This window comes from Trachypithecus francoisi, unplaced genomic scaffold (genome assembly GCF_009764315.1).
Source record: "Trachypithecus francoisi isolate TF-2019V2 unplaced genomic scaffold, Tfra_2.0 Lachesis_group3, whole genome shotgun sequence".
In the NCBI taxonomy this organism is placed as follows: Eukaryota; Metazoa; Chordata; class Mammalia; order Primates; family Cercopithecidae; genus Trachypithecus; species Trachypithecus francoisi.
This window is the reverse complement of record NW_022681468.1, coordinates 40,619,690-40,630,291: the sequence shown is the minus strand read 5'-3', so window position 1 is coordinate 40,630,291 and position 10,602 is coordinate 40,619,690. Positions and strand designations below refer to the sequence as shown.

General features: G+C 44.5%; 1 protein-coding gene across 4 annotated transcripts in view; it reads left to right on the top strand.

Annotated features, from left to right (window-relative positions):
* Positions 1–10,602, top strand: part of ZBTB1 (zinc finger and BTB domain containing 1) — a 30,718-nt gene that overhangs the window by 1,870 nt on the left and 18,246 nt on the right. For 2 of the 4 annotated variants that reach the window (XM_033187759.1, XM_033187755.1), the window contains exon 1: positions 41–432. The exons of 1 other annotated variant lie outside the window; for it this stretch is intronic. The gene's annotated coding sequence lies outside the window, so the exon portion shown is untranslated. Of the gene's footprint in view, positions 1–40; positions 433–1,953; positions 2,108–10,602 lie in introns of those variants that run through there. One more of the 4 variants, XM_033187757.1, reaches the window with a different exon arrangement.

The following is a 10,602-nucleotide window of genomic DNA, read 5'->3' as shown; positions in this document are numbered from 1 at the left end:
GCTGCCGCGACTGCCCCCGCGGTGCGGGTTGCGCCAGCCTCCTCGGAGCCCGACGCAGAAACTTGTTGCAACAAACAGGCGACCGCGGGTGCCCCTAGCAGCCAGCGGCAGAGTGGGTGGGCGGGCGAGAGGGAGGGGAAGGCTGGCGGACGCCGCAGCGAACTGGTGGGCAGACCCGGAGTCGCCGCGTAAGCGGGGCCGGCTCAGTGCGGTGCGGCAGGCGCGGCTGTGCGGCAGCGGAAGTCCTTTGTTGCAGCACAGTCCCTGGCAGAGCCAGAGCCTCTCCGCGCAGCCCAACCCGAGCGCCGAGCGCCGCGCGCCGCCGCCACTGCCACTGCAGCTCGCGGCCCCTTCGCCTCCGCCCGCCTTTGCCGTGGCTGATTTGCCTTAAACTCCCTAAAATCTCCGCAGCTCTGGTTCCTGCTGCGGCTGGTAAGTATTTGCCAGTTGTGGGGCTATTTGCGCAACTTTGGCCCGGGCCGGAGGGCGACGGGCCGCGGGCCTGGCGGAGTGCGGGGCCAGAGCGGCGCCGAACCGTGCGGGGAGCCGGAGCGCGGCGGACGCGTTGCAAGGACCCGGTGACGGGCGGCTGCCAGGCCGCCTGCTTGTTGCCGGCGCGTCAGGTCCCGGGCGTGCGGCCTCCCTGAGTCGGAGGCAAAGCCCTTACGGAGACTAGTTCCCAAATTAGTTACCTTCTTTTCTTTCTTTCTCTGCCTTTATTTTTTTCGAGGGGGGAGGGGAGGTGTAGACGGGAGGCGGGAGAACCCGGTTGATTGACGTGCCTGGAGCCCGCTTCTCTCAACTTACAGCTGCGGCTCCGCGGCGGGTGGGAGGGGAAGTGTCCCGGAGCCCGAGGCTGCAGACTTGGGCGCGCTCCGAGGGAGGAGGCGTAAGAGCCGTGTAAATTCTTGCTACGCTGTTTCCCACCCCCTCTCGCAGGCACACACGCTTTTTGTTCAGTAAAAAGTGGAAGGTCTGAGTTGGGGAATTTTAAGTGGAAAAGATCTGTTTCCTGGGAAGGAAGTGATTTCGCTTGCAGCGGTGGGCGCTTACTAGAAGTTCGGTAAATATGTTGGATGCAGATCGGGAGTCGTTTACTACTAAACTATGTAGGCAAGGTCTGAGCTCAGCCACCCCACCCAGTCTCCCTTTCTACCTAAGCAACGCGTGTACATGATCTGAAGGGTTGACATGACATTTTCTAAATTGGGCGCATCAGGAAGAGGTTGATGAAAATCCTTGACGTTTTCCGGGGATAGGACATTTGTATGTGTGTGATAATGTTCTTAAATCGAGTTTCAGTGTGGCGGTGCACGCAGATCCTTCATTGGTGTTAGTGTATTTCCATACGGTATGTATCACTAGAAGAACAGTGTTCCCTTTGACACTCGAACCCAAGGAATGGTCCGAGGCTTTTTGAGGCAACCTAGGATCAGTGTCTTGAGTTGAAGTTGGAGGCACTCTGAAGCAGATTTGGTGAAGGATGCAGTTCTCGTAATCTACAGAGCAATCACAGTCTTCTTTGAAATGGAGAAATTAGATTCCATGAACTGTTATCAGTGCAAATAGATATGATGTGGAGAAACGGGGAAAATTGAGTACAAAAAGATGAGGCTTGAATGATGGCTGGCCATCATTTGCTCAGAACCTCAAAACTTTGCTTTTGAATCACTTGCTGGATATCTAATAAAGTCTCAATAATAACTGGATGACTTTGGGAGCTACAAAGGGGCTTACTCCTCTTAAGGAAACAGGAAACTGGGCCGGGCGCAGTGGCGCACGCCTGTAATCCCAAATGCTGAGGCGGGTGGATCACCCGAGGTCAGGAGTTCAAGACCAGCCTGGCCAACACGGCGAAACCCCATTTCTCCTAAAAGTACAAAATTTAGCCTGGCGTAGTGGCGGGTGCCTGTAATCCCAGCTACTGAGAAGGCGGATGCAGGAGAATCGCTTGAACCCGGGAGGCGGAGGTTGCAGTGAGCGGAGATCGCGCCACTGCACTCCAGCCTGGGCAACAAGAGTGAGACTCCCTCTCCAAAAAACAAACAACAGCAACAACAAAAACCAGGAAACTGAAGCATAGTGGAGGTGAAATGCTTTTACAAAGGTTAGTAAACACAACGTCTACAGTAGAGCCTTCAGTTAACCTCTTACATTCATTTTATGAGCAGGCTTTCTCCATTAATACCACATTTTCATGGTATTGAATAACTCGGGTTGAGCAGTCTTTCCTGAAGCCTTTCTATTCTTCCCACTCCTAATATGATGGCCTACTTTTTTGGTTTTTTTGTGGGGAAAGGACTGGTGTATCGTTGTCAGAGAAAAGAGAAACCATATTTAACCAGGGCCTTAGCAGGGCATGAGCACAGTCACAGCCACTTGCTCTTGACCTTGTGCTTTGATCTCACTTTAACACTTCTAAATTTTTGTACTGCTTCCTCATTCTCTTTTGCCAGGCTCTGGGGAAGATATAGTTCATGGACCTTTTTAAGAGTATCTCGTTTTATTTGTAGCATCATTTCCCTTTCTAATGTGCAGGAGAAAAGAAGTACCTGCTTTCAGACTTGCCCTCTAGCCAGGAAAAGCACTAAGCCTTTGCTCTTCACCTTCTGGTGCAAAGGGAAGGAAACTGTTGGTACAGAAATACAGAAAAATTCCCGTAGATTTTTGTTAATAAGCTGCAATCTGTTGTCTTCCCAAAAAATTGAGATATATTTGAGAAACATCTTCTTGAGAGGTCACTTTGGTCTCTACAGAATGTTTTCTCCTGACATTTTCTTCCGTGCTAGTATCTCATGCTAAAATGGTGAAATTTTTTTTTCGCATATTCTTATGTGAACCAAATTAAGGGTTATTCATGTCTTTTTTCTCAAAATGTAAGTAATTTTTTATTATAAAATCCATGCTCTTTGTAAAAATTCAGCCTGTATTGAAGTACATAAAATACAAAAATGAAAGTCATTTTGACTCCCACTCCCCAGAGATAATCACTGTGTACAGTCAATTCCTTGTTTAAAACCTGATTACAGCTGTGCTGCTGTGTGTCCCTCACTCTGCCTGGGGATGGCCTGTGGTGATTCATGGACTCATGTTCTCTATTCACATTACTCAGGTTGGTAAGAATTGCCAAGTAAAGGAAAGGGGAGTGTTTTGCATTGGGCTGATTTAAAATTATTTGATTAAGTAACTGGGCTGCTAGTTTAGGTTTGTCCTTATTAAATATTTACCGTGTCATGGTGGGCTATTTTTCATACTATGTTTATGTTAATGGTGTTGCCCAGCCTCTGATGGATTGATTTACAGCAGCCAAACACATCAAAACAAAAGCAAACCCTCAGCTTTATAGTTTCATAATTTATAATTAGGAAGGAGTAGGTATACTTACCATGAAGACCATTGCCAGTATATCCCTATGCTGATATACGATGGGGTTCCTCTTGATCAGCACCAAAGATTGCATGCTGAACATATGGAAAGGAAATTAGAAGAAAGAAGGGTCAATGACTGCTGTTTTCAGATGTGGCATGGAAGAGACTGATATTGTAGAGGAAGCGGCAGGGACTCACTCCTTAGATGTGTATTTAAGAATGAACTGGCCGGGCGCGGTGGCTCAAGCCTGTAATCCCAGCACTTTGGGAGGCCGAGACGGGCGGATCACAAGGTCAGGAGATCGAGACCATCCTGGCTAACACGGTGAAACCCCGTCTCTACTAAAAATACAAAAAAAACTAGCCGGGCGAAGTGGTGGGCGCCTGTAGTCCCAGCTACTCGGGAGGCTGAGGCAGGAGAATGGCGTAAATCCGGGAGGTGGAGCTTGCAGTGAGCTGAGATCCGGCCACTGCACTCTAGCCTGGGCGACAGAGCGAGACTCCGTCTCAAAAAAAAAAAAAAAAAAAAAAAAGAATGAACTCTGGCCGGGCGCGATGGCTCAAGCCTGTAATCCCAGCACTTTGGGAGGCGAGACGGGCGGATCACGAGGTCAGGAGATCGAGACCATCCTGGCTAACACAGTGAAACCTCGTCTCTACTAAAAAAATACAAAAAAAACTAGCCGGGCGAGTGGCGGGCGCCTGTAGTCCCAGCTACTCGGAGGCTGAGCAGGAGAATGGCGTGAACCCGGGAGGCAGAGCCTGCAGTGAGCTGAGATCCGGCCACTGTACTCCAGCCCAGGCGACAGAGCCAGACTCCGTCTCAAAAAAAAAAAAAAAAAAAAGAATGAACTCTGAAGAGGCCGGGTGCGGTGGCTCAAGCCTGTAATCCCAGCACTTTGGGAGCCGAGACGGGCGGATCACGAGGTCAGGAGATCGAGACCATCCTGGCTAACATGGTGAAACCCCGTCTCTACTAAAAATACAAAAAAAAAAAAAAAAAAAAAAACTAGCCGGGCTAGGTGGCGGGCGCCTGTAGTCCAGCTACTTGGGAGCTGAGGCAGGAGAATGGCGTAAACCCGGGAGGCGGAGCTTGCAGTGAGCTGAGATCCGGCCACTGCACTCCAGCCCGGGCGACAGAGCGAGACTCCGCCTCAAAAAAAAAAAAAAAAAAAAAAGAACTGTGAAGAAGTTGATGATGATCTAAAAACAGAACCCCAAAATAGTACATAGAAAGTTAATTACAACATCGGTTATTTGAGGCTGTTGGGGACATGGGTGGTTTTTATACTACTCTGTCTTTGAATTTAAAATGTTTTCAAAATAAAATGTGAAGATTAAAGAATTATTAACCAGATTTTCTTTTGTCTATATGAGATGCATGCAGTCCTTTTTAGAGATAACTGAAGAGCTCCATCCCCACTTTGAAGTATTAGAAGAGGCATGCTCTGGTGGACAGTGGGGAGTTAGCAGATGGAAGGGGATTTAGGGAAGGGACAGGACCTTCTTCCTGCAAGATGGGGCAGTGAGAGAATGATGAGAGCTTTTAGATTCGTGAAAAAGGTGACTCAGGGAGGCTTAGAATGTTCCAAAGGGGCACTTCAGCTAATAGTCATATTTAGAAGAGTGTTGTCTGGTTTACACAAACTGAAACTTAGGGCTTTGAATCAAGAGTCTCAGCTTCTACTTAGAAGATAAGCCGTTTCGGGGAAGTCAACCACTGAACCTGTTTCATTTACAAAATGAGGATAATAAAAATACCTATCTCAGGGTGGTTGTGAGATCAGTTGTATTAATATATGGGAAAATGCTTTGTAAATTTTCAACCACTGTATAAAAGTTGCCATGATTGAAATAAACAAAAAATTGATAAGCAAAATAAAACTTCTGTGTTTAAACATGTATTCATTCAAAAACTCATCAAATATCAACTAAATGTCAGACATTTAGTAATGAATGAGATACTGCCCTGGTGTCAAGGAGCTTACAGTAAAGCCGGGGAGCCAGATAATTGCAATACCTGCCTTAAGTGTGGTAATAGAGCATCACAGTTTGGATGATGCATTATTGGTACCATATAGTTGTATGTATAGGCTGTTTTGGCAGCACAGAAGAGAGGCATCTGCCTCACCCTAAGATCAGAAAAAACTTCCCAAAGAGGCCAGGCACAATGACTGTCCCCTGTAATCCCAGCACCTTGGGAGGCCTAGGCAGTTGGATTGTTTGATCTCAGGAGTTTGAGACCAGCGTGGCCAACATGGCGAAACCCTGTCTCTACAAACAACACAAAAGTTAGCTGGGCGTGGTGCTAACTCCCAGCTATTCGAGAGACTGAGGTGGGAGAAACGCTTGAGCCTGGGAGGCGGAGGTTGCAGTGAGCCGAAATTGCCCCATTGCACCCCAGCCTGGATGACAGAGCCAGACCCTGTCTCAAAAAAAAAAAGAAAAGAAAAGAAAAAAAACTTCCCAAACAGGGTGAGCTAGACATTGAAAAGGTTCTAAGGAAAGGAACAGCATGTGTGAAATGGCAAGGCTTTTGGGGTATTAGGTTATTTGGGATGAGGGGGAATCTTAAGGCTTAAAAATAGAGTTAAGTTTCTTAGAATGAACATACATTTTATGATACTTTTTATTGGTTTTATTTTGTTGAAGTTTAATTATATGATTGTGATGTTTTCAGGATTTTGGTTTGAATTAAAACTGGCGTCACAAAATTGGAAACAATACAATTTTTAAAAAAATGTGTAGGATCTGGCTGGGCGTGGTGGCTCACGCCTATAATCCCAGCACTTTGGGAGGCTGAGACAGGCGGATCACAAGGTCAGGAGATCGAGACCAACCTGGCCAGCATGGTGAAACTCCCGTCTCTACTAAAAATACAGAAAAATATTAGCCAGGTGTGGTCATGGTGGTGGGCGCCTGTAGTCCCCAGCTGCTCAGGAGGCTGAGGCAGGAGAATGGTGTGAACCCGGGAAGCGGAGCTTGCAGTGAACTGAGATTGCGCCACTGCACTCCAGCCTAGGCGACAGAGCGAGACTTCGTCTGAAGAAAAAAAAATGTATGGAATCTGCCCAAAGAAGGAAACTGGGTAATCCCTCCCATCATCATAGAGCTGCCTCACCAGTTATTCGTTCAGTAACATTTACTGAATACTTAATATTCCAGAGAAATGAAAAAGCCAAAATCCTTGTCTCAAAGTTGTTCACAATCTCGTGGGGGAGACCAACACATAATTATAACCAATTCTTATTTAGCATTTACTCCATGAGAGATACTACTTAACAATAACTCTTAAGAGGTAGAAAGGATTACCATCCCTTCTTAGATGACAGAAGTGAAGCACAAATTGACTAAGCAACCTACTCAAGGTCACACAATAAGTGGCAGAGCCAGAATTTGAACCCAGGCAGTCTGGTTAGTTTGTGCTTTAATGCCTACTTTATGTAGCTGTTCTGATTATTAAAATACAGTGTAAAAAGTGCAAAATAAAGAAATAATACACAATGAGATCAAAACCTAAAATAGTGGGAGAGGAAGGTGTTACAAAGGCTTTCTACAGGAGTTGATAAACTGATTTTTAAATGATACGTGGGAGGTTCAGACCCAAAGAACTTATCGGTATGAGTAAAACTGGAGGGGAGGTAAGAAATTCATGAAGTATGCTGAGTGTGTGTGGAGGAGGGTGAAGGTGGTGACAAGCAGTTTTATGTTGCTTGAACATGAAGTTTGGAAGCAGGCACTAGCTAAACATATAAGACTAGATGGGTGGGCATGGGGGGCTTTGTATGCCTCAATAATGATTTTATACTTTAGCCTGAGGATATGTGAGGGGAACCATGGTAGAATAGTGTGATATGATTTTTCTTCTTCATGAATCATCTTCAAAATGGCATTGCTCTTGGAAGGAAAAAATTACCTGAGAGTGAAGGATTTGAGGGACTGGTTGAGGAGCCTATTTTATTTTATTTTATTTTATTTATTTATTTATTTTTGAGACGGAGTCTCGCTCTGCCGCCCAGGCTGGAGTGCAGTGGCTGGATCTCAGCTCACTGCAAGCTCCGCCTCCCGGGTTCACGCCATTCTCCTGCCTCAGCCTCCCGAGTAGCTAGGACTACAGGCGCCCGCCTCGTCGCCCGGCTAGTTTTTTGTATTTTTAGTAGAGATGGGGTTTCACCATGTTAGCCAGGATGGTCTCAATCTCCTGACCTCGTGATCCGCCCGTCTCGGCCTCCCAAAGTGCTGGGATTATAGGCTTGAGCCACCGCGCCCGGCCGAGGAGCCTATTTTAATAACTCAGGAGTGATAATAGAGGCCTTACGAGAACAGGAAAGATAGGGATGGAGTAGAAGGGCATATTTGAGAAATATTTAATGGGAAAATTGGCAACACTTAATGGTTGATTATGAGGGAGAGGTTCTAGGTAGCTCCCAAGTAGTCTAGGTGATTGGTACATAGTGGTGGCAGCTGAGACAGAATATGGGGGAGGGGCATTTTTAAGTGAATTCCAGACAAAATCTGATTCCACAGAATTAGTACATTCAAATAGAAGTCCTACAAAACGGCCGGGAGCGGTGGCTCAAGCCTGTAATCCCAGTACTTTGGGAGGCCGAGACGGGCGGATCACAAGGTCAGGAGATCGAGACCATCCTGGCTAATAAGGTGAAATCCCGTCTCTACTAAAGAATACAAAAAACTAGCCAGGCGACGAGGTAGTCCCAGCTACTTGGGAGGCGGAGGCAGGAGAATGGCGTAAACTTGGAAGGCGGAGCTTGCAGTGAGCTGAGATCCGGCCACCGCACTCCAGCCTGAGCGAAAGAGCCAGACTCCGTCTCAAAAAAAAAAAAAAAAAAGTCCTACAAAACGAACCCTAAGAATTCGAATGCTATGGGCAATAAGGGATTTCCTGGTGAAGCACATTTGGCTGAAAGAGCCTACTGTTTACACAGTGCCCTCTGGTGGTCAGAAGATGCTGTGCTGCCTCTTTAGCATGAATGGATTAAAATGTACTTTTCCTCCTCTACTTCTGGAGGGAGAGGGGAATATTCCAGAAGCCACTGTGTTCCTTCTGCTTTCTGTGTGGATAAGTTCATTTCTTAGAACTATAATTCAGCTGAACTACAGGAACATCTCACTTATTTGTAAGTTATATGGTTGGCAACCTCAGCTATCCAGTGCTTTGGCCTGATGCAAAAGAGGAAGGAAATTTGATCGCCTGTCAACAAAATTCAGGAATTAAAACTTTACATCTTATGAGCATTTCCCTAGGTCTTCAGAAGATGCTGTGCTCCCTCTTTAGGATGAATGGATATGTAGATTCAATTTTCAATGAGTTTTTGTCTAATTTCATAGCCAAGAAGAGATTGAAATGGTGGGCCACAGGAGATCAGCACACCTTTAGGAAGTGACAGTTGTTGGCTTGCAAGTAAAGAGACAGAAAAATACTAACCAGCCAACAAAGCACAATCTCCAAAAGCATAACAGTCTGATCTGAGGCCATTTTGTGTAGATGCAAACAACTCTTGCAAATTGAACAACTACTGTATTTCAGCAAAACATAATTGTTTCAGAGGAGAAAACAGCCAGCCAGGTGATGCTATATGTGTAGGCTGCAGTTAGAGTAGTATGAAGAGCCCTAGACCAGGATTGAGGAAACCAAGGTCTTATCCTGACAGCCACTAAAACTAAATGTGACTTTGAACATACCACTTAATCTCTTAGGGCCTCAGTTTGCTTTTTGATCTGTAAAGCAGTGGGTTGAACTTGATCATTTCATAAAATTCTATAAACTATAATTATGACATTAATTTTTTAAAAATTGTACTGTGCTTGGATTGAAAAGGCAAAGAAACATTTGTCATCTCTAATTTATGTAAGAGTCCTGTGAGAAGTATGATTATCCCAATTTTATAGATGAAAAAATGGGCTTAAAGAAGTAAAGAAGTTCCCGCATAGCTAAACCTAGTGGTAGAGTTTGTATTCAAACAAACAGTATATGCTCTCTGGGTTCTTTTTTATTTCCTTCACTTGACAAGCACGTATTAAGTGTCAACTATGTGGGAAGAGTGTGCTAGGCACAAGGAACACAAAGGCCATTAAGCCTTGTCCCTGTCTTTGAGGCTTCAGTACAGTAGGCATTGCTATATCACACTGCTCCTTGGATCTCTTGTCAGTGCTAATGATACAAGTAATACTACTGCACTGTTAGGCTTAATATACAGCTCCATTATGTCTTTAAGATGTGGGTATAAAACTAAGCCACCATTTATATGATTGTTTCTGTGGGAGTGTATTTCAAGTTTCAAATAAATTAAAAATAAAGTTTTAGGATATAACCCAGTTATAATTGCAGAACTTCCCGTACTAAGTACTGAATTTGGAGTCTAATGCACAGCCACTAGTGCAGATAGTGAATAAAATTTTCTAAACTTGATCATATTTGTCACTTAAATGCATTGAAATAAAATCTCTTATCTTTGGGAGCCTCTACAACTGGTTATTCCTGGAAGTTTCAAGGAGAAACCAAGAGAATGTAATAGAGATTGGACTCTATACCCTGCAAGATGGTATTCTAGGAAAGAATTTTGCCAATGTGACGTTATTTTTATAGATGGCAAAATCTTTAAGGTCATGATCTTGGGCTCTAGAGTCATTGCCTGTGTTCTAATCCCACGAAGTCCTCTCTTTGTGATATTACAAAGGTTATATAACACTGTATGCCTCTGTTATTTAATCTTGAAAATGTGTCTTATAGCAGCATCTACTTTGTGGGGTTTGTTATGAGGATTAAATGCTAAAATGAATCTTACATATGCATACATACACAAAATGATACCTATATATGCATACATACACATATATGCACATATACACACATACATGTATATATATCCATACGTGTATATATGCAATATATGTGTGTGAGATATGCACACACATATATTGCATATATCCATATGTGTATATATGTAATGTATGTGTGAGAGATATATACATCTCCCTATACATCTGCCTGGGATAGAGCCTGGCATATAGTAAGAAATAATAAATGTTAGCTATTCACATTATTATTATATTACAGTTGTCATTTACTCTACTTTGATAACCTTCATCTACCAGTCCAGTAAAGCAAATATACCTTCCCTCCCATTACATATCCAGCCAAGCTGCTGTGTACCCTCCTCAACTATTTACATACACATCTATATAAATACTTGAAATGCCTCACCCTTGCTTT